Raw genomic sequence first — 26,088 nt, 5'->3', positions numbered from 1 at the left:
TAACACTACCATGATGTGAATCACCTCAGGTATGTAGCCATGTAACAGAAACACTTGAACCGAATAACAGAAAGACAAATGTGCAAATGCTGCAAGAAATTCACATCACCAGTTGCCATATAGCTTGACACACCCCTCTGAACGGGGCAAGTCATCATTCTTTGTCAAATTACATCAGTCAGCTGGGTGATTCTATAATTACTGTTGTGAAGACTATTATTCTTGGGATCTTAAAACTTTCCATGAAAAATAACCCTCGGGGGAAAAAATTTCTCATGAAGAGTCTTAGGTCAAAGTTCAACCAATGCTGGAAATTCGGGGGGAATCCTATCAGCTGGTTTAGAGAAATGAGAACGAGAAAAAGAGATGCTGTACTGGTTTGGGGTTGTTTGGGCCCTTGTTTCTTTGTTTTTGTGGTTTTTTTTTTTTTTGGGGGGGGGTAAATATTCATATATATCTTCAGGATTTTTCTTTTTGCACTCAGACAACTCCAAACAACATTTTGGTAGATAAAGAAAAGAGTCCCAGATTCACCACAGACCTCAGTCATCCTAAAAAGATAGCTGCTCCCGCTAGTCTGGTAAGAGCCAAAGGGGAAGCAACCATCCTCTTGTAACCTATGCTTTTCTAAGAAAGGAAGGTTTTTGCAGAAAATAACAGAATTGAAATATTCCATACTCTCACAGGACTTGTGTGTGAACCAAATCTTGCTGTCCCTGGTTCTCAAAGCACTTTGTAAATATCAATTAATTTAATTTCACATTCCCCATATGGAGAAGGGAGTGTTTCCTGCATATTTTACAGATGGCTAAGTCAAGGCAGAGAAAATTAAATGACCACTACCATTGCCCATAGACACATAAGTAATAAGCAACAAAAACAGGAAGGAAATATTGATTATCTCTTCTTAGCTGAATGGGTGAACTACCATATAGCAGCAGGGTGCCCAGTGGCTTCATCTTTACTTTCTCTGGGACTATGTAAGTCCTTAGTAATACTAATTTCCACCATTTTTATTTTTTGAGAAAACTGTTAAAATTGTTTTACTCAGTCATCAGAGACTGCTCTGTTACTTCGTGCAATGTAAAGTAAAACATTAGTTGAAACTGCCAACTAGGGACCAAACATAATACCATCTCTGCTGAATGTATCATCAACAGTTGGAAGACAAATTTCACAGATGCGCTTTCAAAAGTCCAGGCACACAGATGTGTTTGCACCTCTAAGTGGAGTTAGAGTCATGGTCAACCGTGCTGGCGTTGGAAGCAAACCCCAAAGCCAAAGTGAAGCAAGCTTAAATTAAATTAAAGGTAAATTCTGACTCAGGATGATCACACAGGTTCTTGATGCAACCTTACTATCCTACTTTCAGTTTGCACCTTTTTCAGCTGATTCAGATTAAATGGTCCTGGATGTCCTTGTGTGACTTCAGGCTGCGGTTACACAGCTTCTGTTGACTGGAGCTGAAGCACTAAAGGGGGTGAAGTTCATCCTGACTACCACCACCAATTATTATTGCTTCCTCAACGCAACTGCTCAAAGTAATCGCTCTGTCAAGACTGTCTGAGCTAGGAAACCTCCATTGCTGAGTGTTTAAGCTAACCCAGATCACTGTGAAAGAGCTTGTTTAGGGAACATGTGCAATTGCATCTTCTTCCAAAGAAGAATTAAGTTCTCTGTCTTCACAAGTCTGGACAGAGATAGAAACAGAAGCCCCTTTGGATAGGCCCTCAACCATCTTATTGCAGTTGGATAATTGTTCTCATTCTTGCATATTTCATGGCCGATCACCTTAGCTGAAGATCTAGTTTTTCTAGGATGATCAGAAGACCATGAGGTGTACATTATGGGCTCTTCTTAACTCAAAAGCAAAGAATAAAGAAAACAGATACAAATACAACTACAACTTGCATAGTACAAAGCACCTGTTTTTTCTGATCTTCTGCCTGTGGCAATACTTTGAGTGGAAATTCACACTGAACAGAGAGACATCCAGCAATGGATTAATATGCCACAAGAAAATATAATATGCTGCTGTTCTCCTCCCTTCCAATACAAACAGAATTGAACTCGACCTTCATTTTCCTGTGGTAGATTCTTGGGAGCTGATTCTGGATCAATTCCTTAGCCCCCATTTTTGGCATGTGGTTATGAAAAAGTTGCCCAAGGGAGCTGTGTCAAAGGGCTTTTACTTTGCTCTTAATGGCTCCACGTACAGTCTGAAGGAATCTCAGGCGCTCGCGAAATGTGGTTTCCTGTCTGGTGTTTGCTGTTCAGCTGGCTCAGCAGCTCAACCATTTAAAACCATTGTGAGTGGATTTAGCACTTAGGAAATAATACTGGCCTATTCAGATCTGAAAGGCATGGGCAAAGTCCACCAGAACAAGAAAAGCCCCTCTTCCCTCCTCCTCAGTCAAGAAGCCAGGGTGTAACATAGTGCATGGGAGAAAACTACTTTTATCTGGGGTGGAAGCTACTCGCATCTTGCGGGAAGCAGGCATGGGCCTACCACAATAAAAGGCTGACACATACTCAGAGGAGGCAGAAGCTTCAGCATCCATGAAAATAAACAAACAAACAAACACCCTGTCTCCTTAAATATAGCAAGCGAGTCATGAATAAAAATAATAATAAAAAAAAAATGATAAGGTGAATCTAAGACCCTCCCAAAATTAGAGACCTGTCCTCTACTTCTACCAGACAGCGAAGAAAACAGCCCCAGAACGCAGTGCTTGCACTGGGACTGCAGTCAGGGGATGCTTAGCAGCAAAGTAGAAAAAGCTGGAGTTTATGGTGGCTTGAGTCTCCTCAGCTGTGCCTGAAGATCTATTTTTTAATTTTCATGTCACTAATTTAAGAAAGACCAGGGTCCTTGCAAAGCCCACAACTCAGCAGAATCATGGGAAGAAAGAAAGAAAATCAGAAAAGAACTCAGAAGCCCATTTCCTTGCTGACAAGACAGGTAAAAGTCCAGAAAAAGCTTAGAGTCCACAAAATAACAGATCAATGGTAATCAGCAGGGGAAACAGATACAACTAAGAAAAGACAGATCATTGAAAGTCCTGGAGGCCTCTGTGCCAGACGTCAGGGAAGATGGAGCTCCCCACTTCATCCTAGCCACAACTAACAAGCATAGCTAGAGGTGTTTTATCTCTGAGCCCATCTAATGCTCAATTATTCTGCTGAGACCATGAGAAAAAGAGATAGCTAGTGCCATCTCTGATGTGGACGGTGCTGCAGGCGCATGGTAGATCTGTATCCTTATGCACTTGTACTTTTTTGAACATCCACTCGGGATTGGACTCATAGAGGGAACTGAAAAGCAGATGTCAACCGCTCTTGGTGGCTACTAATTAAGTTAGCTTTCGGTTAGCAACATTGCTAAATAGCCCACTGATTCATTTCCCAGCCCTTTGCCCTACCTCTAGCCGCAAACCTCCAAGCATAAGCCCGGGTTACTGAACTAATCTCACGGTGCTGACTTTCTAGGCCAAGTATGTGGCCAAACGGCCGCTCTCCTATGGGTTGGGCTCACCAGGTGAGGGAACGGGCGCAGGAGTAGGATTTGGGCCAGCTTGGTGGTGACCTCAGGTATTTGCAGCCAGGGTGGGGCAGGAGTTAAGCTGAATGGGTCCAGTCATTTTAAAGCGCTTCCTGTTGCCTCATTTGCACAAGGTACAAACAGCGACATTATCTCTCCTGTGGGAGCAGCTGACTCAGATGCTCGGCCAGCTGTAGGGAAAGGTGTCTCCATAGCCACCGACAGCAAAGAATAGTTTTTTTTTTTTTAAAAAAAAAAAAAAAAAAAAAAAAAAAGATCCATCGCTTTGTGGCTGCAAATGATAACAATACAATTCTCTTTTTTGTGATCCAAAAGCAATTTTTTTCTTCCTTTGCTCACCTCCCTGTTTTTTCCTATCTAGTGAGGGCTTGTTTCTCAGCTGAGCTAAGAGGCCAGTCTGTCTGTTATTAATGTGCCTAGCATCATTTTTTCTAGACATCTACATTTTTTGTTTTACATATTATCAAATGATTTATGAAAAGCAAAGTTCAACAAACCTCAAGGGAGTTATGCAAGAGCAAGTAGTACTAAGATGTATTTTCAGCTTTGTCATGAGCTCTGTACAATTGCCCATGTGTGTCCGTGGACTTGATAAGTCTATTTACCAAGTGCTCCGCGATTTTCTGCTGAAAGACATCGTGGGTACATACTGTTGCAGATCTAGCTAGAACAGTGTGAAAGGATGCCGTATCCCACGGCATACTGCTGGCTTTAAATCAGAAGGCGTTATGTCTAGCCCTCCATTCCTTCCCCCCTCTAAGAAGTAAGAGGACAGTATCTAGTTGAGTAATTCCTCCAGCTGTATCAGCCATTTCAATAGACCTGATGTATCCATGTGCTGCACATGGTGGAGCACTTCTTCATTTGTTATCATCAGCCGCGTGGGTGTTACTTGTAAAGCAGATTCAGCAGAAATAAGAACAACACTTATGGGAAGTTTGTTTTAGGACTAGCAAAATATAGAGACTAAGAGGAGGCTGTGATTTAGTAATCACAACCTTTGTATGGGAAGGTCTATGTATTTTGAAGGCCCTCTTCTCCTCCTGGTGCATTGTGAAGGGAGGGTAGGCCTCTGTGAGTCCTTCCAGTTGTGCTATAGATAACGTCCTTGGAGCCCCATACTGTGGGAATATTGTCTGTTACCAAGAAGCATTTGGTCTGCCTTTTGCCTGAGGCACCTCTGTTGCGTACACAGTCAACGCCAACGTGTTGATACCTGTGAGCAGAGGGAAATTCACATTCTGTGCTCAAATGCCTCAGGACTGGAGGTGTTAGGAGGATGTATGAAACTAAGGTAAGGAGGGCAGGGAAGAAGTGAAAAAACTTTGCAACTACATTTAAAAATAATAGAGCTAGCTGAATGAAGGCCTTCAAACAAGATTGAAGATCGAAGAGATCCTTCGAGGAAGTATTTCTTTAGAAGGTGAATTACAAAGAAAAAACTCTTAAAAATGCCCAACAAAATCCAAGAATATATGGTGTCAGGGCTAAAAGCTGAGAACAGCTTTAAGATCTCATTATATAGTTATCTTTGTGGCAAGCAGAAATAAATATAGATTAAGAGTTATTAGTGACAACAATCATATTAACTGGTGGAAAGTAGTTTCTTTTGCCCTTTTTCTCTGATCATCTCAGCAGCAGCATTAGGGTATTAGGATGCCCAAACGGGACGTGAGAAACCATGAGAAAGCAAAAAGGGGCACACTGGCATCTTCTAGTTCTGCAGAGAAACAGACCGTAGTGAATGTACAGAAGAGCACCACAAAACACCTTTGCAGAGGTACTACAGAATCACAGATGCATCGACAGCAAAGCTGAGGTGCTCCAGTGACAGCGAACTCAGCAGAGAGAGACAGAAGCTTGAAAAGGAAGAGGGAATCAAAAAGGAGTGAACTATGGGGAAAATGCTACATCCTCCTCCACCACTTTGTGCAAGAACATGTAAATGCTTCAACACATACCTAAAACTGCAAGCCAATATGAGCTGTTTCTCTGATGTCAACTAACAGTAACTGTGGTGTTCCAAACAGGAGCTCTGATTGCTACAGCACTTCCCAAAAGTCTCTTAAAGCTAAATCCACGCAGGAAATGTCTGAAAAACACAATTCGCACTAAGGGGATGTGGGCCTTCTCTTAAATTCTACCATGCTGTACCACAGCTTTGTTTTACAAAGTTAGCTTTTTAAGGTTCTTCTTCTTTGCAGGGTTGAAAGTTCTTCATGACGTTGACTGAAAGTCTCGCTCCAGTTTTACACCAGTTTTCCTTAAAATGGCCATTCATAACTATGCAAAATGTTTGTATAATACCACAGGATTATTCACCTCAATCTTTTTAGCATTTTGAACCTGTTTGGCAAAGAGGTTAATGAGAAAACAAAACACATCTGAATAATTAAAACCAAATAACCAAAAAACTAGCCAAACCTTTAGCTGTAGAGCCTGAACTGCAGTTCTTTTCATGGAAACAAGAGGACTGACATTTTTCTAATCTGAGAACGTAATTCCCAGGGACAGTGTATGAGAAAACAGCAATAATACACAGAACACCCAGGAACAGTTGTTGAAAGATTCCCAGGGAGTTACTTTTGGCAGGACATCAGGTTCCGATAAAATTCACTGAAAACACTAGACTAACAATAATAATAATAATATTTTACACGAATGAATTGTCTTTCATCTAAGGGTCACAAGGGTTTCTGCAAACAGCAATGGCTAACAAACTGCTTGAGGAAGGGGAAATGAGATTGATGCCTGTAGATGTTGCCTTTGATTCACTGATTTAGAAGATAGGCTATTATGTAGACAGTGTTAGAAGGTACAGAAAGAAAAGAGTTAACACATATAGGCAAGCTTGGGAGCATTCTTTGCCGTGAACTTGCATAGACATAGTAACCTATTTTTCAATGTTTTCTGTAAATCAGCTGCTGACATTTCACACGCACAATTTGCGCACATATGCACAGATCAAGTAACCAAAGATCACATTGTGCAGATACACAAAGTACTAGGTGAATTCATGCACATTTACATGACTCTAACGTGAAGTCCCATATACTGCGCTAGCAGTTCCTGCTTTGCACCATTCTGTATGTTTTCTAGAATCAATCTGGGACTTGAAAAAATATATATAACCATAAGTGAAAAGTTAGGGTCTAGAAATCAAAGATTAAAATGGACTTGTGAACTGCTAGAAATTTTGGATCCAGATCCAGACTTCGCAGCTGTGCCTGTCTCTGCTGGGGAACAGTGTGGCTGCCTGAGATATGCACAGAACCTTGCAGCTCCTCTCCTGTTCTTCTGTCCATTTTATGATATGATTCAGCGTATCACCCTATTTTCCAAATCCTCCAAAGAGATGCGTCATCTTAGCTGTCTCTCTCTGGGCTGCATACAAATCCCAGACCTATACCTCATCTACTAGACCTTGAAGGTGTTGTTTGTATGGTTATACTGGCAAAAATTCCAGTGGAAATACAACTTCTACAAATCAAAGAAGGTGTTTGGATGGTGTAGTTCACTAGTTATCACAAGCAGAAGGTATCCTGATATAATCCCAAAAATACAAATTGCATCATTAACAGCTTTGATGGCTTAATTTGATCACTTCTGACTTTCTGATGCAAGTATACAAGGAAAATGTAGTAGCACTGTCCTGATCTAAGTGACATGTGCTGAGATAAGTGATACTTTTCTCCAAAGTCTCTCAGTGCATATTTTACATAGGAATTACTTCTTATTCTTTCTAGTCATTTCCACCTTCAATATCACCCTTATTTTTTTCCCAGCTCAGCACTCTCCTTGGAAAGCAAAAGCTGTTGAGAAGATACAATCTGTGCCCCTAACACAAAAGACACAAAATTCCTAGTCACTGTTTACATGAAGGAAATTACGTGAAACACATCATGTTTCCTCTATGTCTTGAGGTTAAAAACAATAGCAAGGAAGGTCCTGTCATGACACCCTCAGTCTAAAGCAATGACTAACCAACAGAAAGATTAGATACCAGGGTGATCTAACTCCCTGCTGCTCCCAAAAGAGGGAGGTCCTGCTCTTCCTCAGCCTACAACCCCTTGTCTCTTCTTACCTCCTGCTCCCAGATACACATCCCACCTTGACCTTGTGCTGGCATTTGCCAGACCCTTCTCTAAAACAACTCAGCTCATTAAACTTGGAGAAAATGGACCACTTTTTTTTAAGTTAGTTTTTGCTTGGCTTAATGTGCTGAATTGTCTCAGAACTGGGTTTTATGAATGCCAGAGAGCAAGGCCGCACAGGCAGATTACAAAGACCATTTACTTTGAACAGAAGTGAGTATTAGATCAGTTTAACTACAAGGTGCAACCCTCAGAGCTGTGCAGAAGATACCGTTAGCTTGCTGATAGTTTCACTTTTTTATATAGATGATCACATTTATTTTTTGAGAAAATTTGGTCAAGTCTGAAAATGGGGTTAGCAGAATAACTGGTATAATTCAGAAGTTGCATTCAGCTAGAAATTCAGGAGAGGGAATAAACCTGGATTCCTTCTAGGGCTCTGCCATACAATACTGTGAAAGAATGAAGGGTGATTAATAGTGATGACACACGACTGGAATAGCTTTTATGGGTTGAACGTACTGCGATAGCAAGACATTATAGCTACAAAGAGCTCCAAAATTCTTTACTCACTGTCAGAAATACCCATGTCTTCCCCGTGGCTTGAAACAAACTCTGTCACTAAGCTGAAGCATACGGACACGCACCAACCTTAATGATTCACTGCAGAATTCAGTCCATTTTCTCGGTTGTGTTCTGGCTGTTCTGGATCAGGAAGGCACCTTGTGAGAATGCCTACAGAGGCTTCAATGCCACCTCCACTTGAGCATCCTCAGTGCTCCACAAATGCATGCGTCTTTGTTCCTTTCAGCACTCAATTTCTGCACAAAGATGAGAGAAAGTGTGTACATGTAGTTACTATCATAGGACATGGGTTAACTATTTACAAGTGGGTCTTGGCAGCCCTATTTGGAAGCTAAATTCTGAAAAATTTACTGTTCTCATCTTTTCAGGTTCTGGTTTGAATGTCCCCATAATTATGGTCAGTGATTAGAGAGATTTTGTGGTGTTAAAAAAATAGTTAGGAGTTTCTCATCCAGCCATCTGCCCTCAAAACTTAGCAGATGTCTCACTAGTACTTACCTCTCTTTGTTACTGAGCTACAGCTTTTATCTGAGTTTCTTTTAAATTTACACTCTGTATCCTTTCAGAAGCAGACCCTGTTCTGAAAACAAAAGGACAAACAGCGATGTGGAAAGCACAACTCAGAGTTCAAGTTTTCAAAAGTGCTCAAGTTAAATTCCGACTGAGCTCATGTGCACATATGCACAGAGGCATTTGCATGCATAAATCATGGCTTGCTTACATCTGGCACACACAGAAAGCACACTCCTTGGCACATTGTTTAAATGTGCTTCATCCTGCATTTAGGTCTACAGACGATTTTGAAAAAAGCTTCTTTATGGTCAGGAGACACAAAAACCTTAGCAAGCTGCCAATGCACACGGGTACCAAAATTGGTCACTGTTGCCTGTCATTTCCTAATGAAGATTTTGTAGCCTTGTATCCTCAGGACTATCAAGATAAGTGCATGTCTGTTTTGGGAAGTAGAAAAACTATCTCTGTATCCCAAATGCTGTTTATTTGCCCTGCACAAGTACTTATAAACAATCACAGTTCCTAAGCTAACTGCAGGGCATGACCAAGCCCCAGTTCCAAGAAAAGTAGTTACCTAAAGCAGTGAATAGTTATAGCAACTTACTCAAATTGCATAGCTTTTTGCAGTCTCACAAAAACTGTTCACCATTTTGCTCGCATATTGAGCCCCAAATATTAGAAGATATGACCAGACAAATCCAAGCTAAAAACTGAAGCCCTCCTAGAATGCTCTGACCACCCTGCACTAGATTAGATGCACATCAAATGCATTTTCCAGAGTGGGTTGTGAAAATTCGTTAGTCAGTACAACATTGGTCACAGCTCTTTAAATCCCTTTTGTTTTCTTTCTTTTCCTGAAAGTGGGTCAAATTCCTTCCAGGTTCTAAATTTTAGCTTTTGAGAAAGGAATATTTCTTTTACTCTTAACCTGGAAATTTACAATCTACTCAGTACCACTTTCAAGTTATGCAAGTCCAGATCTGTACTTCTTTCATAATTACCTACCACACTAACAAATAGGGCAGCACCATGTCTGGTCTCCCAAGCTCTATACTTGTGCCAAAGAATAACTAGTTATACTGGCATAATTAATTTTGATGCATTAATAACACAACACTTTTTGTCTTTACCAGCCAGCATATTTGCCAGTAAGATTCGGCAAATGTAATTTAGTGATGTTCTTTCCTCTGCTAACAAGGGGAACAATCTCTGACTTTAAAGAACAGGGGAGGAATCCTCATTTAAGGATTAATCATCACTTTATAACTCCTACAAAATTCACACTCCAGGCTCTGATTTAGTTATACACAATAACTGTGGCTTGCTAATTAAGAACAACATGGGTATTAGCCTTTCTTCTTTCAGACTTTTAAATTGCTGATTTAAAACTCCTTTCAGTGTGAGAAGCATTTATAAATATCGGACGTGTGAAACAGCAATGACAGCAGCATCTTCAGCCAAAGCCACAGAGGCACGATTTGCACTGAACACCTCCGCGTACCCCCGGGGCTCTCTAGACCTTCTCGCCACCAAGCTCTACGCAGCAAAGGGGGGGGACTCCTCGCCTGTAGGTACAAAGCAGGTTCACTGTTTAACTGGCTCTGATTTTGCTGTCACTCCAGGGGGGGGGCTTGGGCTTGAATTTCACTATTTCCTCCCATGACTTGTAGAGGAGACAAAGCAAAAAGTACTCCAGATGTGCGTGAAGTTGACATTTATCGACAGTCCCTATGGAATCATCTGAAATCTTGTCTTGGCATTTGATCGGATTACCTAATGGGGACCCTGCTTTTCAGTTCCCTCAGGTTTGCCAGAAGATCCTCAGAAACACCCCCTCTATTTATTATGAGCTGAGACTGGGGTAAAAAGCAAAAGTTTTTTCCATCTTGTGTAAGAAAGAAAGGAAAAAAATTACTTCACTTTTGAATTCCAGAGTGGCTTTCAATGAGTCCTACTTATTTATCAGTCCTGATAAATCTTCTCTTGCTCTATAAAGAAGATAAATTACAAGGATCAGTCCACCACATATGCTGGGGTTTGGTCTTAAGCCTTATTGGAGAGTTGGATAGCGTTTCTGGTTGGTTGGGGTCATTGGAAGGTAGCTCATCTTAGCTTAAGACAACATTCTTCCTGATCATGTATTATTAAAAAATGTGATTAAGTTTGACTTCAGAACTGCATAGAGTCTTTTGATCTTCCAGATTCCTTTGATACTGGATTCGATAGTATTTTTGAATAATGAAATTTGCTGTCCATTTTGATTGCTTCAGTCGCATCAATAGCATTGATTTTTTCCTACACTTTCCTTTTGTTGATTTCGTTACGGTATCGAGACTTGGTAATTTCTTTCTGAAGAAATTCTGCAGAATTTCTTTCTAAAACCTGGGATGTTATAAATACAGAATTAAAAGAGCACCAGGTCACGTGCCATACCAAATCAGAGAGACGTTTTTAAGAATACACGGCTCCATGAAAAAGGTGTGGAGATATGAGTAAGAAGGGAGGAATGATAACCCTGGAGGCAGATTGCAGCGTATGCACCAGCGTGCAGTGTGAGCAGGGGCAGGACCGGAGGCACACATTAGGCAAATTAGACACCTGCAGCCATGTCCTCATCATGCAGGGTTCAGCAGAGACCCACATGACCCTTTTTCTATTGACTCTGACGAAGAGATGCTGAAGGCAGATAGTCTAATCGTTTCAGCTGAGTTACCTTCAACACACTTTGAACATCCCACTGGAAGGGTCAGCTCTTTCTGTTTCCTCAGTGTCAAGACACAACACCAAGCTGACTGAAAACTCATTCTATTGATGATAGTGGTATGTAGGGATAACGGAGGGGTACTCAGGGAAAACGGTTGGTTTCTACTTCCATTATTCGATTACTTTCAAAGACACCTGCAAGGAATGCACAGTGTACAGCTCCATGCTGTAGTAACAGGAACAGCTTGGGAGTCTTGGAAATTGGAAGAAATAAATGGAATGAAAATCAGTTGTACTGGACGATACTATTAGATTTTATTATGCTCTAACTACTTTCTTTCCATGGAATTCTAAATTCCCAGAGGAAGTTAATGGCCAGAAGGGTCCTTTCTGCATTTTCCAGGTAGCTGCAATGAGTTTTTTTCATATGTAGATGTAATTTCCATAATGCAGTGATTTCTCAGTCAGTTCAAGGATATATTCCAGACTGTATGGACTTGCAAGTTATCCAGAAGCACCAGGTAGTCCAAATGGAGCTGCTTGTTCATTTAACTATCAGATATACTGTTGATGTAAGAAGTGCTTTCTCATGCTTTCTCTGGTTTCCTTTCCATTTCTATATGCACTCTGAGGAATTAAATGCAATCGTAAAAGCTCAACAGTATCTACCATCTGTTTGCAGTAGTAGCTGTCTCTTACTCTGGCCGTAGCTGGAAAAGCTCAGACTGGCTGCGGTGATTTTGCTAGCATTCCAGGGACCTGACTATTCACAGGGACAGGGTATTTTTCTTAGCAAGCCCTTAATTCTTCGTTCTCCAGGCCCAGCTGGTCCACAGAGGCTGACATCATTTGACCACAAAGTATAAGATACTAACCGCTTGAACTTTCGCCAGAGTAGAGGTTGATAGCTGAGCAATGGATCAAGATTTCTTTTGGAATCGGTGTCCACTATATATGGTATTATTCATCAGTGGCAAGCATTCAATGTCTTTATGTACTTGGCCAGAAGTTATTTTCAAGAGATATATTTGCCAAGATAAGAAACCAGAAAAAATTTAAACAATTTCCAATGCTCTTCCAACTGCTGAACTGTGTTTTCTGAACCACATTGTTGAGCAGTGATCTAAACTTAGTGAATATTCTCTTGGGCTGCTATTCAAATAGTGATTCTCCATTTTCTTTTCTTATTATGATCTCAGTCACTGAACATCAGCAGTATCAAGTGGGGCTACACACATGCACAATCTGGAGTCATTAAAGTGCAAGCCATAATGGGCTTATTTTGTTATTTATTCTTCTCTCCAGGTTTAAAAATCAAGTCTGGAGAAGTTTTATAGTTTTTTGGAAGGGAAGAAAAATATTCTGGAAACAAAGTTTCCATCTTTCCAAATATGTGCTGCTTCAGGTTTGACTCAACAGTGAATACACCTATTTCACAGAAAACTGTATTTATTTTTTTATGTATTTTCCTCCCCAAGTAGTTCAGTGTTCTGAAAGAGCTGATGCTGAAATATAGAACAAGTACTATTAGCACTTACTTGGAGCAACATAAAAGCTTGGCTAGCAGCATTAGTCAGAAAAAAAAAAATCCTGATATGGAATCATTTTCCATTGGAAAAAGACAGTTCTAGTAATCTTTTCAGAATTTTATTGATTTAATCAAAATTCGTGAAAATGTTCCACTAAATGTTTCCGAATGAAACATTCCAGCTTTTCTCTTTGAAATGGTTCTTTTTTTTTTTTTTTTTTTGATTTGATTGTCCTGGTATTTTTTTAAAAAACATGTAAATAGAGCCGAGATTGATTCAAGTGTTTTCACTAAACATAATATAGATATCTAAATTTAACCCCCCCCACCCAACTTAGAATTTTCTTTCCCAGGAAATTATGAAGCACTTAGCCGCCATTCCAGATCAGAACAAAATAAACTGAACATAACCAAGTAATCAGTGTGTATTACGCGCTCTTCTCTGGGGCTGAGCCACAGAGCGCCTGGACCCGTTACAGCTCTTGGCTCTTTACCTCAAGCTGCAGAGACTTACATGCTCAGCTTTGGATGTTCTCTAGTTGAGACTTAAGGCTATCACAGTATCTATACTCACTGGATTCGGTAATCTGCGTGCTATAAAACCCACAGAGTGTGCGGTCTTTGTAAACACAGAGCAAAACCCAACTTCTGTAGCAAGAAGTCTTGAATGAACGCTTTGTACTTATAATACACTGATTAATAAAATGGGAGAGTTCAGGTTTTAGGAGACTGTCGCATGCAGAAATGAGATTTTTCTGGGTAAAATGTGTTTCCTTTTCCTGATTTTTGAAATATAGAGGAATAGCAAAAAGCAGTCAGTTATCCAAAAAAAATTTTTTTTACTGGTTATATACAAACTTTTGATTGAGAGGCAGGCTTTCTCTAGCTAAAAAGAGATCCTATTCATGCTGTTCTGCCATATACTAAGAATTAACCTCATTGTAATCAGTCCTTGAAAGGTTATCCTATTTATGCATTGCATCAAATAGCTTCCGTGTAGGAAAGTGAAGCACAGGATTTAACTCAGCTCCTGGCCGTATCTCTGATTGCTGTCTTTTTACATTCTAGATATGCTCATATCTCTGTAGATGCTTCTAATCTACAGTTTGGTAGGTCAGGATGAACTATAGTGTAGCATTCAAAATCCATCTGGCTGCTAAGGCTTGCCCTTCAAAAGAAGGAGACGTGACACAACTGATATATCATGGACTCATAAGTAAATATTCAGATCTCGATAAATTAAAGATAGTGACAAATCATCACAAAATTATTACGCTCATGGAGCCATGAATACAATTTCACTCTAGTGCTCTTGGTTATTTACCCTTGAAAGATGCTGCAGAACGTCATGCCACATTGATGCCAAGAGCTGGATACAGCAACACCTTCAAGTGCCGTTGCATAGCTGCTCTCTGTTCACGCAACCGTTACAGAGAAAGAGAAAAAACAGGAAGATCCTTCCTTCAGGTGGTTCAAAACCCATCCATCTTTCCATGCAGCCGCAGTGGCATTACTACAACTCCAAAACCTTTCCAAGGGATGTAAATCTATTCAAGCCTTGCATAATCCTACTGACCAGCCAGCTACATCTTTGGGATTTCATTAGAGCTGGGCAAATCAATTCAGTAAAAATCCTTCAATGTCAGGACAGGACCAGACCTGGATGAGTCAGCACCTTCACTGTTTGTCTAACTGCGATTTATTGTCAAATCAAGTCATGCTGGATTATTCATAAAGAGGAAAGAAATAAGTGCTACAGATATATGGGAGAGATTTTAGAACATGTGCGCCATTCTCTGGCGGGAAGCTAGCGGAGAAGTCACTTCAGGGAAAACAACACTGCTCCCCTCCTCCCATTTCTATTAAAAAAAAAAAAAAAGAAGAAGAAGAAGAAGAAGAAGACGACAACCACCCATCCAGTAACAGGAGAAAAAGAGTTTACCATCATCCCAAGGCAAACTCTTTATATACCATCTGCTTTTGGAATCTCTTAAATGCATGCTTCTTGTCATTAATAGCCAGATCCCAGCGCTATAAGCAAAGCGTGTTACAGATTACTTGGTTTAACCACCTAATTGACTAATTAAGTCTAGCTATACCCTTATTGTACTAGATTTGTAAGCTTCTGTCAGCCTTGGTGTGAATGTAGCAGTTTTTCTAACAGTGTACAGAATACATTTCAAAAGTTCAGAAAGAATAATATATTTGTGAGTCCTTGGGGATCATTAAATTATTCAGAGTCACCTTCTGTGTGATGCTGATGCTGTATCACCTTATTTCTTCTGTAGTGAGTTTCGTTACTGGTGTTTGACTAGAGGGTATAAAGGTGTCAGATTTTCATTTACAGATTTCAAGAGACAGCGTTTACCCCCTCTCTTGGCAAATTATCATGCTGTCTTAATTTCTACTTTAAATTTATGTAGGTTCAGTTTCCTTTTACAGTTTTTTTTCTGTGCTTTTTCCAGCAGTAATATAAAATCTTTTAGTACCAGGTAGACTCTTACAATTATGCTACTTAGGTCTGAATCAAGCCTTTTTAAAAACAGGACAGCTGTATCTCTTTCAGTTTTTCACTTGGAAGGCATTTTTCAGTATTATAGGGCTCTTTCCTGTGCTCTCTCCATATTTTCTGGATTTCTCAGCTACAATATCCGATTCTTAAGTTATTCAATGTTAAATTCACCAGTCCTCTGAACATAGTTCATGCTCCTGCCGTCATTGTAACACTGCTATGTCTCAAGGCATGCTCATCTTCAATTCTTTTTCCATTAAGTTCTCTAAATGCTTTTCAGAGTCACTAGCTTTCCTGTTGAATAACTCCCACACTGGTTCAACTGAGACAGGTTTCACTTTTTGACACAGAGCTAAGATACCCTCTCCTGCCTTCTCTATAATTATTTATAATTTTTATTTAAATTCATGACAAAATTATTGATCCCTAGATGCTCCCTTAACTATATGTGTAGCCTCATGGCCCACATGCCTTCCACCACAGTCTACCTTTCAAACTTTCTACTCTCCAGGTCAGTAAGGATCATTTAAAACATCAATTTTAAGCCACATCCGGTCTCAGGTAAGGGACACAGACAATAAGACCAAACTCTCCCAGCAATAGTCAACAGGTTGGTCCTACCTGGAATGGTTCCAGCCCTAACACTCAACAACTGTGCCAAATCCAGCTATAGCATCAACTAATCCCAGCCATGAGAGCATGCCACTAGGGCTAATAAAGAGCTCTTCAGTAAATCTGCATACAAAGGAAGAGATGTTTTCAAATAATATTTTCTGAAATAAAGAATGTGAGGAAAACAAACCTCATGTTCTACTGAGGAAAATAGTCCTTTTCATTCTTTGCTAGCTCAATCCCATATCAAACTTCCCCACTACTTGCCCTCTACTGGCAAACAAGCAAGGCCAGGATTGCGCAGATTATCTTGCTTTCCCCTTCTTTGAGTTAACACTCCTCCAGACTTATTGTCCAAAGACTTATTACAGGTTAGCAGAGGGCTATGCATCTCACACCGTTCTCTTTTGCATGCCTTGTGCTATCTAGGCACAGTGACATACTTAATTCTTTATGCATGCTGTTTAACATCCTAGTTGCTTGGGAGGATTGGAAAGCATTTCTGCATTCCCATTAGACACGATTACATCATCCTGCCTCTTTCCAAACACGAAAGAGAAATACTAAATATTTCTGCCTTTCCTGTATCTTTAACACTTTCACCATCAGTTTCTAGCAAGTAGATTATGCCATTGTCAGGAATCATTTTATTCCTACTGTCCTTTAAAACACCTTGCTGTCCTTAGGCTGCGAAGTAGAGGTTTCTTTCCCTCCCTCTCAATGCTTTCTCATCTCTTTAGATTCCCAGTCTCTAATTTACATGATTGCTACCTACTTCATCTTTCTTCTCCTCGTCCCCATTTGATATATTTTTAATCCTTGCCTCCACTTGCTCCCTTAATAAGGATATGCCTCTAATCAAAGCTGCCCTTGTAAACAATTATGAAATTGTGGCTGTTAGTCATCTAGTAAACACTTCAAGAACAATTCCCAGTTTTCATTCACATTTTCTGCCTCTGTTCACGTTCCTCTGCTTCTGTCCAAGCTTTTCTTCCCAACTAAATTCACTCATTGTTTTCCTTGTTGCTTTGGAAAATTAGCCATGTGGGAGCACTAAAAACATTTCACTAAAATCGGAGATGTAGTAAACGGAACATAAAACAGATCTTGTGTCTTCCCTAGAACTTTGGTAAGTTAGAATACTAAGCACGATAGAAAAGTGCCTTGATTTCACATCCCAACAAGGAGAAAAGGGAAAAAACAAAACAAAACCAAAAAACCCCAACATCTTCAATATCTCTTCAGAGTGTGTTGGTTCAGTTCTTGTTCTGATTAAATCTAATTACATAGTTATTAGCAGGAGTTGCTAGGTTTGCTCTAACAATCTCTCTTCAAGGAATTAAACCAACTCTACTCAGCTTGGAAATCACCTGGAACGTGTTAGACACTATTACTGGAGAAATGAGAGGCTACTGGAAAAATAAGATCAAAAAGATTAGAAGCTCAAAGCAGCACTAAAATACTGAGTACTTGCCCACATTAAGCCCTTTAAAGACTTGTCCTTTATTAACAGTAATGATGATTAGTGTCGTGCTCTTAATGAATTGTTTTGGACTGAAGAGTCCTAGTGGAAAACACTAAGGCATGGCAGGCATGGCATTAGTTTGCTAGATTTTTTTTTTTTTTTTTTTGAAATGTTGTGGTGAAGGAAGCAAGTTGCGCAGCATACACACAAGCCTGAGAACAGATGAAGTTACATCTATTCAGTGCTTTTCCTTCCTGTTAAATGCTGGTGTTTGAGAAATATTGTCGAGCAAAGACCAGAAGTTTGTGATGATATGATAGAAATTTACCAAAACTCAGAAAGGGCTAACGATAAGCTGGAGACATGTTTACCGTTTAAAGTCGAGTTGGCTAAGATGTGATGTGAACATAAAGCCCATCAACTCTACCCAGCTACTTCTATTGGTAGACTTTTTTTGTTGGAGATTATGATAATACATAACAAAAGGAGTATCTAACAGTGTGTACACAGCTCCTAAATGGCTGTTCAGTTCTTTTCTTAGATCAAATCTATTGCAATAGATGCAAAAAGAACAAAAACCAAAAAAGCTTTGGGAAAATAGTCCTAATAAAGGTTATAAAAACTTTGCTCCGACATTATAGCTGCTTCTTTGATTTTAACACTGCTATATGTGAGGAAAATGGCTATTGCAGGGAACAGATATAAATGGCTGTCAGCAGGGAACAGTTGCCTATATTTGGGAGGGGGATACACATACTTGGGGTTTGGAGTCAGCGCACGGGCAGCTAGGTGCGGACACGCGAAGGTCAGTGGCCTGTCAGAAGGACCGCGACACTCCTCCTCCTTCACAGCCAGCTCGCTCCTCCCAGGCACGTCTGCGGTCACACAGCTACGGCGGGCGACATAGCTGCTGCAAGTGGCGGGTTTCGTATTTTATGTGCAGTATTGCATCGAAGTAATTCCACTTGCGGGAATAAAAAAGTTGAGTTAAAAAAAAAAAAAAAAGGCTAAGAGAGGCATATTGCATTAGCTCATTTCTAAGTTTAAAATCTTGGCTGAGAAGAGACTCGGATATTTCTGACTTTAATTTCTGCCATCTAGGAAGGCTAGTAATGTAAAGGATTAGTCTCAAATTTCCACTCTAAAATAAAGTCTGCAGTGTCTCATCTCCGTCAGAGTTCAAGTTAATAAACTTGAGAGCACAATGTTGAAATAATATTGCAACCTTTTCCTCAATTATGATAAAGCCAAGAAAGTTTTATCAAAGAAATGTATTTAATTGGGGCAAATAACAGAACTACCTACTAAATATTTTACTACAGAAGATCTGAAACACACAGCTTGGCGCAGCAGCATGTTCATTTTCCATGCTATTGGCAATTCTTCTTAAAAATTAGGTCACTTTTTTCTTAAAAAAAAAACATTAGTAAGTAGCATATGTGAGATTATATACTACAGCTTTCTAGTGGTATCATTATCCCATATTCTATATGAGATTTTGTTTTTCAACATACAATAGAAGATTTATCAAATTGCAGTGGCCATGTTTAGCCTAATGCTTACACTTCTCTATAGTTGAAAGCTAAAGACAGTGTTCCCTGGCCTTAAAAAAAAAAAAAAAAAAAAAAAAAAAAAAAAGAAAAGAAAGAAAAAAGAAAAAGAAAAAAATCACTGTAGCTTGACATATGCCCTTAAATCATGGGAAAAATTGCATGGGACACTTTTTTGACTGGGAAAGGTCAGTGACTACTTCAGAAATATTGTGTGTATACAGGGAAGAATAAGAACAGCTACTGACTATGCAACACTTCTTTTGCTCTACCTAGAATGATAAAAGATTTATGCCTACTTAACCTTATCCCACACCTATCCCCACTACAACACAACTTTTGGAACTTCTAAGACTTCAAAGATTGCCATATACTTTTTTGCTGTCTTCAGCTATCTAACAGGAAGGTAAGCAGAAGACAGAACCAGGTTCTTCTTAGGTGCACGAGGACAGGCCATGGCTGCAAGAAAGTCTAATTAGTTATTAGGAAAAATAAAGAAAGGAGATTACTATGATAGTATACAAACACTGCAATAGACTGCTCAGAAAGGTTTTGGTATCTCCATCACTGGAGATATTTAAAACTTCACTAGTATGACCCTGAGCAACCTGATCTAATTTCACAATTGGACTACATTTGAGCAGGGGCTGGACCAGATGACTCCTAGAGGTCCCTTCCAACTTAAATCATTTTCTATCTTAGGTATGGAAATAAGCAAAACATGTTAAATATATTCTTTTTCCCAATTAAGAATGAAAAAGAAGAGATCTGAAAAGGAGACATTTCCTGTTTAACACACACATTCTGATGCATATGTTTCTGCCAGGAGCACTTGCTTTTTCAGCAGTGCCAGTGAGAGATGACTGGCTATAGTAACAGGGAAAACAGCAGGTCAGGTCTTGATTTGGGTCACACTGGCAAATGTGATGTGGTGCACTCTCATGCTAGGTTGGCTGAGCAGCACATCTGCTGGAGGTGATTTCTGGAGCAACTCTGAAGCTCGGCAAGGACAGCACTAAAAGCAGAAGTGCGATGAGAGTTCACATGGAAAGCAGTGCTGATGAGCATTGATGCTGAAAGAGTCAAATATGCATGCTGTTGCTTTGCGAGTGCAGGATTGCTCTTCCACGAGACTGGCCATAGAGGCATCTTTCCCCTTGACAGAAACACTGTTCTTCAGTATGTGAAATAATTATGAGATGAATATGAATTAAAGGTGCACTTCCTCTTGACCTACTTCCCAGGCGAGGAAGCAGAGCTCCAAGCCCTCTTGCTTGGAAAGGTAAAATTATCTCTCCATGTTGCCCGAGTTCCACATAAGCCTCCATTGTCTGGTACCAACCACATGGCTAATTATCCTACCTACTATGCAGTTTTTTTAAATTATTTCCTCCCATTTCTTGTCAACACCCAGGCTGACTAACCAAACTGGTTTCTTCAGAGAAGCATGTTTGTTTACTCCTGTCAATAAATACACCTCTATTTTATTTGCACTGTGAAGGTTAACATCCAGGATGGTAACCCAGGTTGGCTTCAGGAAAGTGGCTGATCACTCTGAAATGCTCAGCACTGTGTGTATCTGAATCCTGCCTCATTAGTGAGTACAGCTTTCTTTACTCTGGAGGTGGCAGGATGCATCTTTTTACTTCCCCACAAAAATCAATTACATGTTCCATTAACTCTAGTGGATTCTGGCTGGGGCCCCAAGCCTTCGTGTATGAGTCTCCTGGCAGATCTCCAAACATCCACAGCAGCTGAGGCTTTAAAATAGGACAATAATGCCATTTCTGTGACAATCTGCACAAGGAATCTGAGCTCCAGCGTTAGTGCTCTTGGTACGTGGATCCTCCTGCTTCAGAGGGGCCTGTGGCTGTCCTGTTGGCATCTGTAAGACAGCACCAAGGACTCCTCGTCGCAGTCTTGCTGGCATTTCAAAGCCACTGACTGTGCTGGCATTCAGAGCTGATGAGAGTCTTGGCTCAGTTTGGTTGTTGATCTTAGCCTGCAATGAGCATTGCCAGTCAGGCTAATCATCTTTTTCTGTGGAGTCACTCCACAATTCAGTCGAAAGTAACTGTCTGAAGAGAGAGAAGGTGCTGGGGCTTTCTGATCTGGGTAAGAGTACCACTAAAATTTTTTTTTTAAAAAAATCTATTTGCTGTTACATGCAGTTTATGATTATCCAGATAAGTGTCACAACAGACATTTTGCTGTCACCAGGTACTACTGCAACCAGGCTACGAAAGTGAGTACTGAAGGTTTAAAGGAGAAAAGAGTTCAGCAACACTGCAGTTAGCAGGCTGCAAAGGTTCCTAAATTAGCACTAACAGCAAGTCTCTGCAGCCCACATAGCACTGTTTAGCTGTACCAATTTGGGCTGCAAGCAGTAGAGAGCAGGGTGTTGTTAAATGATTGCTTGGTTAATCCATAACCTGAATAAACCACTCACAGATAAGCAAGAGCTGATGATATGTAAACTGCCAGAACACAACCTTGATTCCGACTTCACATGCAGTGGAGCAAATCAGAATAAGTTACCATGAATAAAATTTGTGCTAGGGGAGAATCCAGTCATGGATTTTCTTTTTTGTGTGTATGGCACTGAGATCGTGCCTTTTCCTGCAAGCTTCACCCAGGATGTTTTGTGAATCAGTATGTGTGAATCACCTGCCAAACCCTAGAGTGCGTCAGTGATAAGAGAATACAAATTCAAAAGTGCAGGTGCAGTGTCAGCAGCTGGAGTGGAGCTGACAGCACAGCCTAGAGACAATGACCATTCCTGAATTTCTTCCTAACCAGCGTTTGCGTTTTTCATCTCACTTTCCATGTTAAGAGATGAAACAGCTCTATGGCAGATCTGGACATCCTGCTGAGTTCTCTTGGCTTGTCAGCAATGCCAAGCTTCCTTCGTTCTGAGCATCCACAGTAGCTACTATAATCTTAGACACCACTAACCAAATCTCTCATGAGCGAGTTCAGAACTGGAACCCAGTCCCTGGATTTGACTAATCTTAGTCCATTTCTTTGTGAGCGATGATGCAATGATCTTCTTCTAGATCATACAATCTTGTTGTCAGCAAGGATACTTAACAGAGTCTCACTGAGGAGATTTATTCTCAACAAACTGTTTCAAAGACATCATTTTGGATATCAAGGCAATCACAGCTTCAGCTGAATTGGGTTCTCATCTTCTTAATTTATTTATCTGGCCTAATTAAATGCATCTTCTTAATTACTTGCTTAAACCAGAGAAGATTGCCTCAAATGCACATAAACCCTGTCTGGCTTGCAGAAGTGCTCCCTATGTGCCGATTCCACCAAAGTCAAGAGGAGCTATTACTCAGGGCCCTTGGACAGAAAACTCCACCCCACTACTGCCCGCTAAATGCCTGCTCCTATTTCCCCAGGGAAGTCAGAGGAAACTTTCTTCCCCATAAGAAGGAAGACCACTTCTTACTTCTTCCAGTAAGACCACAGTGGGCCACTGAGTCAGGTATGCATCAAATACGTCTTCAGCTAAAGCTGGTAGCAGCCCAAATGCCATTTCCACAGACATTTGCTTAAGTGTTGCCTTGGCTTTCCTTATGCAGAGCATTTCCTGTGACATTTTAGATATATCAGCATAATGAATCTCAGAATTTATTTCCATCTGCTTCAATTGACTAGAAAGACCGGAGACAGTGTAATTCTCAGAAAGCAGTCTTTTGCTATACTGCTGCCTGGAACAGCTGCCTAAGCAAAGTACTGTGGGTGAGAAGTTCCCACTGGTTATACCAGAAGTTCCAGCCCCGTTAGGCTCATTAAAAAGAGCAGCATTTAGTTTAATGCTCAGGAGAGACCACTATTCATTTTGAAGTAGAAGAATTATCAATCAGTTATGGCTTCCATGAGTCTGAGACAAATGGTGGACTAGATGGGTAACAAAAAGGCCAGGTGTTCCTTGCTGCTGTGATCACAGGAGAAACCTATACCAAACACCCTGGCCCCACTAGCATGGCAGGAGTCAGCAAACTGATCTTCCTCCCCACACACACACCTGCTGTTGCAGAATACTCTCACAGACACGATTTCAGCCACGTGAGCTTTCTTGTTAGCCTGTGAGTGTTCACTAGACTAGTTTCACTAACTCACCTCTCTCCAGTCATCTAGACAGCCCTCACCAGTTTTGGAAGCTCCAAAGCCCACTCTTTGGGACTCCTGAATCTATTTTTGAGATACTATTTGCTTTCTTTTCCCTCTGTCTCTCTCAAGTTTCGTTGTCTCCAGCTTTGGGTAGAAGCTAATGGTGTATGTTCCTTCTCCGGTTGGATCTGAGATAGGTAGACATTCACCCTTTAAGACCACATGGGAATGCTCCTTTGGAGCAGGACTGCTGTGAATGATTGCTTTCAAAATTAAAACTGCAGGACCAAGTCTATGCTTGCTTGTATTCTGTGCACTGTCAGTAAGTGTGGTTCCATGGGATTTAGGTCAAGCTTATTTTTGCTCCTGAAACACTATCTAATCTGACCTTTATTGTTGCTTTTACATGAAACTGGACAGCCACAGCAGCAGCTGTGTCAGGAGCTGAGCCCAAAGCACAATACTGCTCCAAGTCCTTGTGCAGTGTCCTTTCTGTGGCGCAGGGGAGAGAAATTTAAGACTTCAGGAGGCTGCTATTGAAACTCTAGGCATTTATTGTTAAAGGAGGAGAGAGTTTTACCTGAAGAGAAATTTCATTGGGAGAAATTGGTATCACGTAGTTGGTATTAGAAAGAAAACATTCTAAGACTACAGCAACCGTTAACTCCCCCCACATTTAGTTAGAGCCAGTTTTACATTCATGATCAGCCTCTGAAGTAGCTTTTTACAGAACTCTCCTCCAAGCTTTGTTGCAAATATTACTCACTAATTTTCCAGTTACAGGACTGAGCTAAGCTGTATATTATTTTATTACACCAGAAAAGCACAAATGAACTCTAAAATACAAGATTAAGAGAAGGAAAAAGAGAGATAGATTTGGTTCTATAGTTGTTGAATATTTCTCTTACTGTGTGAATTCCTACAGCATTATATCTTAAATGAGTTACATGAAGCATCTTTGAAGCACAGAAGATCCGTATGCTTTCCAAACACTTTGCCCCCTAGACTTCAATCCCTACTTGTGCAGCTGCTCGGTAAAGTTGCTGAATTATACAATTCACTTTTGCAATACCTTCTAATCTAGAATACTATTCAGATAGCATTAACCCCTTCTAGTCCTCATTATATCTAAATCCTTAACACACTGGAAAAACTGCTAACATTTTAGCCAAGGCACAGGACGATTGATTGTGCTGCAAAATCATGCCTACCATATCAGTGGTGGAGCAACCCATTGCATTTACTACCGAGCACCACCTACTGGTTATCTCAGGTCCTATCTAATTTGGCCATTTCTCCTTCCAACCTCCTTTTCCCAATAAATAGTGAAAAGAAGTCGTGATTTTTAGGAACCCATACTGATCTAAGAGGGATTGGCTGCTGTAACATGGCACCTAGAGAATTAAAAACTGGAGCGTCTAAGCTTAACTGGAAGGCTAGTGGTGGAAAGGTGGACATGGAGCCACTGGAGCAGCCACCAGAGGGGAACAAAATCCTGCATAATCCTTTCAGAGAAATTCACTAATAGAGTATAATTTAATTTGATCATTGTTTAATTGTGATCGTTGTTTGACTTCCACAGGGTGGAATGGAAGCTGAATGGGGAAGTCCCTGTACCATTTTTTTTTTTCAGAAACAGGAGATATTACTGGTTGCTTCAGTTCTGATCTCTGCCCAGCTGCAATTCATAATCTATGTGAACTATTACTGATATACTAGTGGCCATTTTTACAGCACATTGAAGTAGACTCCTGACTTCAGTATAGCTAGCTTTTGCAGAACCATCAAGCTGCACTGAAAGATGAAAAGGGAAGAATAACCTCATCTCAACATAAGAATTTATAAAAACATAGACAAAACCATGATCCAACCTGGATCCAGAGCCAGGAAGACAAATGAAAGCCAAACTTAATGTTTCTTAATAATAAGGAAATTATTAACAGGAACGATAGGATCAAAGTTTCCCAACTCAGATAGCTAAAGTTGTTAAAACCATATAAAGCACTGGGATACTGGATGTGCTGATCTCAAATTTTCCTCGTGGGTACCCCAGGATTTTGTAAGGATGGTTTACTGGAGCTTTCCCTTGTCCCTCACCGGTGAAGGGCTCCCATGGTGAACCCACGAGCTATGTCACCAGGTCCCTGCGCCCCAGTGCCCTCTAACGTCAATGCTTTGCCTGGGAATGCCAAGTCCACGGGTCCAGGGGGAGATTAATTGCAAAGCTTGGATCCTGTAGGTGATGTTGTTTGAAATCTTCCTGGTTTTGTGTGGCTTAGGAAAATCTGCACCATGAAAGGGAAAAAAAATTACTCTCTTACAACCCCTCCTCCCCCACCAAGGCCGCTGTCTCCCACTGCACAGGTCAGCCTGCCAAAGCAGGCAGCCTCCAGGGAACCACGCGGGGCATGAGAACAACCCGCAGAGCCTGATGCGGCTTTCTGCAAGGAGCCTGGTGGTGTGGTCTGGTACGTGAGTTCAGCTGAGGAAGCCGACTCTCATGCAGGGCTAATTTTGTCTGGAATAAAGTTTTAAAACAGCTAATTGTGATAGAAGTCATAACTGCTTAGCCTGGTTGCTCCAGTTTGCTGTATAGAGACTGCATGTTGCGTACTACAGTAAAGGCATGGCTAGGCTGTGTTTTCCCACTCAGAGAGGCTGCCTGTTTGCCTTGTCCAGGCTGTTGGTCCCTTGGCCCCATAGCAGGCTCTGGAAGAGCAGGGAAAGGCACCTAGAGCACTGGAGCATGCTCCAGAGGGGAAGCTTTGGCTAGGCAGGGAAGAGGGCAAATAAGTCAGCAAGCACTGGGGAGCAGACCCAGAGCCAAGCCCCAGAGTCAACA

At 40.7% G+C, this 26,088-nt stretch overlaps 1 protein-coding gene and 1 long non-coding RNA gene across 3 annotated transcripts in view; one reads left to right on the top strand and one right to left on the bottom strand.

Annotated features, from left to right (window-relative positions):
* Window positions 1-18,418, bottom strand: part of LOC134137345 (uncharacterized) — a 53,781-nt gene extending 35,363 nt beyond the window's left edge. The window contains exons 1-2 of the long non-coding RNA XR_009957670.1: window positions 18,332-18,418; window positions 8,308-8,477 (exon numbers count right to left, since the gene is read on the bottom strand). This is a non-coding gene — a long non-coding RNA (uncharacterized LOC134137345). The remainder of the gene's footprint in view (window positions 1-8,307; window positions 8,478-18,331) is intronic.
* The window catches only part of NINJ2 (ninjurin 2), a 49,591-nt gene that overhangs the window by 7,979 nt on the left and 15,524 nt on the right, over window positions 1-26,088 (top strand). The window contains exon 1 of one of the 2 annotated variants that reach the window (XM_062570196.1): window positions 22,532-22,617. The exons of the other annotated variant lie outside the window; for it this stretch is intronic. The gene's annotated coding sequence lies outside the window, so the exon portion shown is untranslated. Of the gene's footprint in view, window positions 1-22,531; window positions 22,618-26,088 lie in introns of those variants that run through there. 2 annotated transcript variants of the gene reach the window in all.

Source organism: Rhea pennata, chromosome 1, assembly GCF_028389875.1.
Source record: "Rhea pennata isolate bPtePen1 chromosome 1, bPtePen1.pri, whole genome shotgun sequence".
NCBI classification, from domain to species: Eukaryota; Metazoa; Chordata; class Aves; order Rheiformes; family Rheidae; genus Rhea; species Rhea pennata.
Note: the sequence above shows the minus strand (reverse complement) of the source record. Positions and strands in the feature narration are given on the sequence as shown.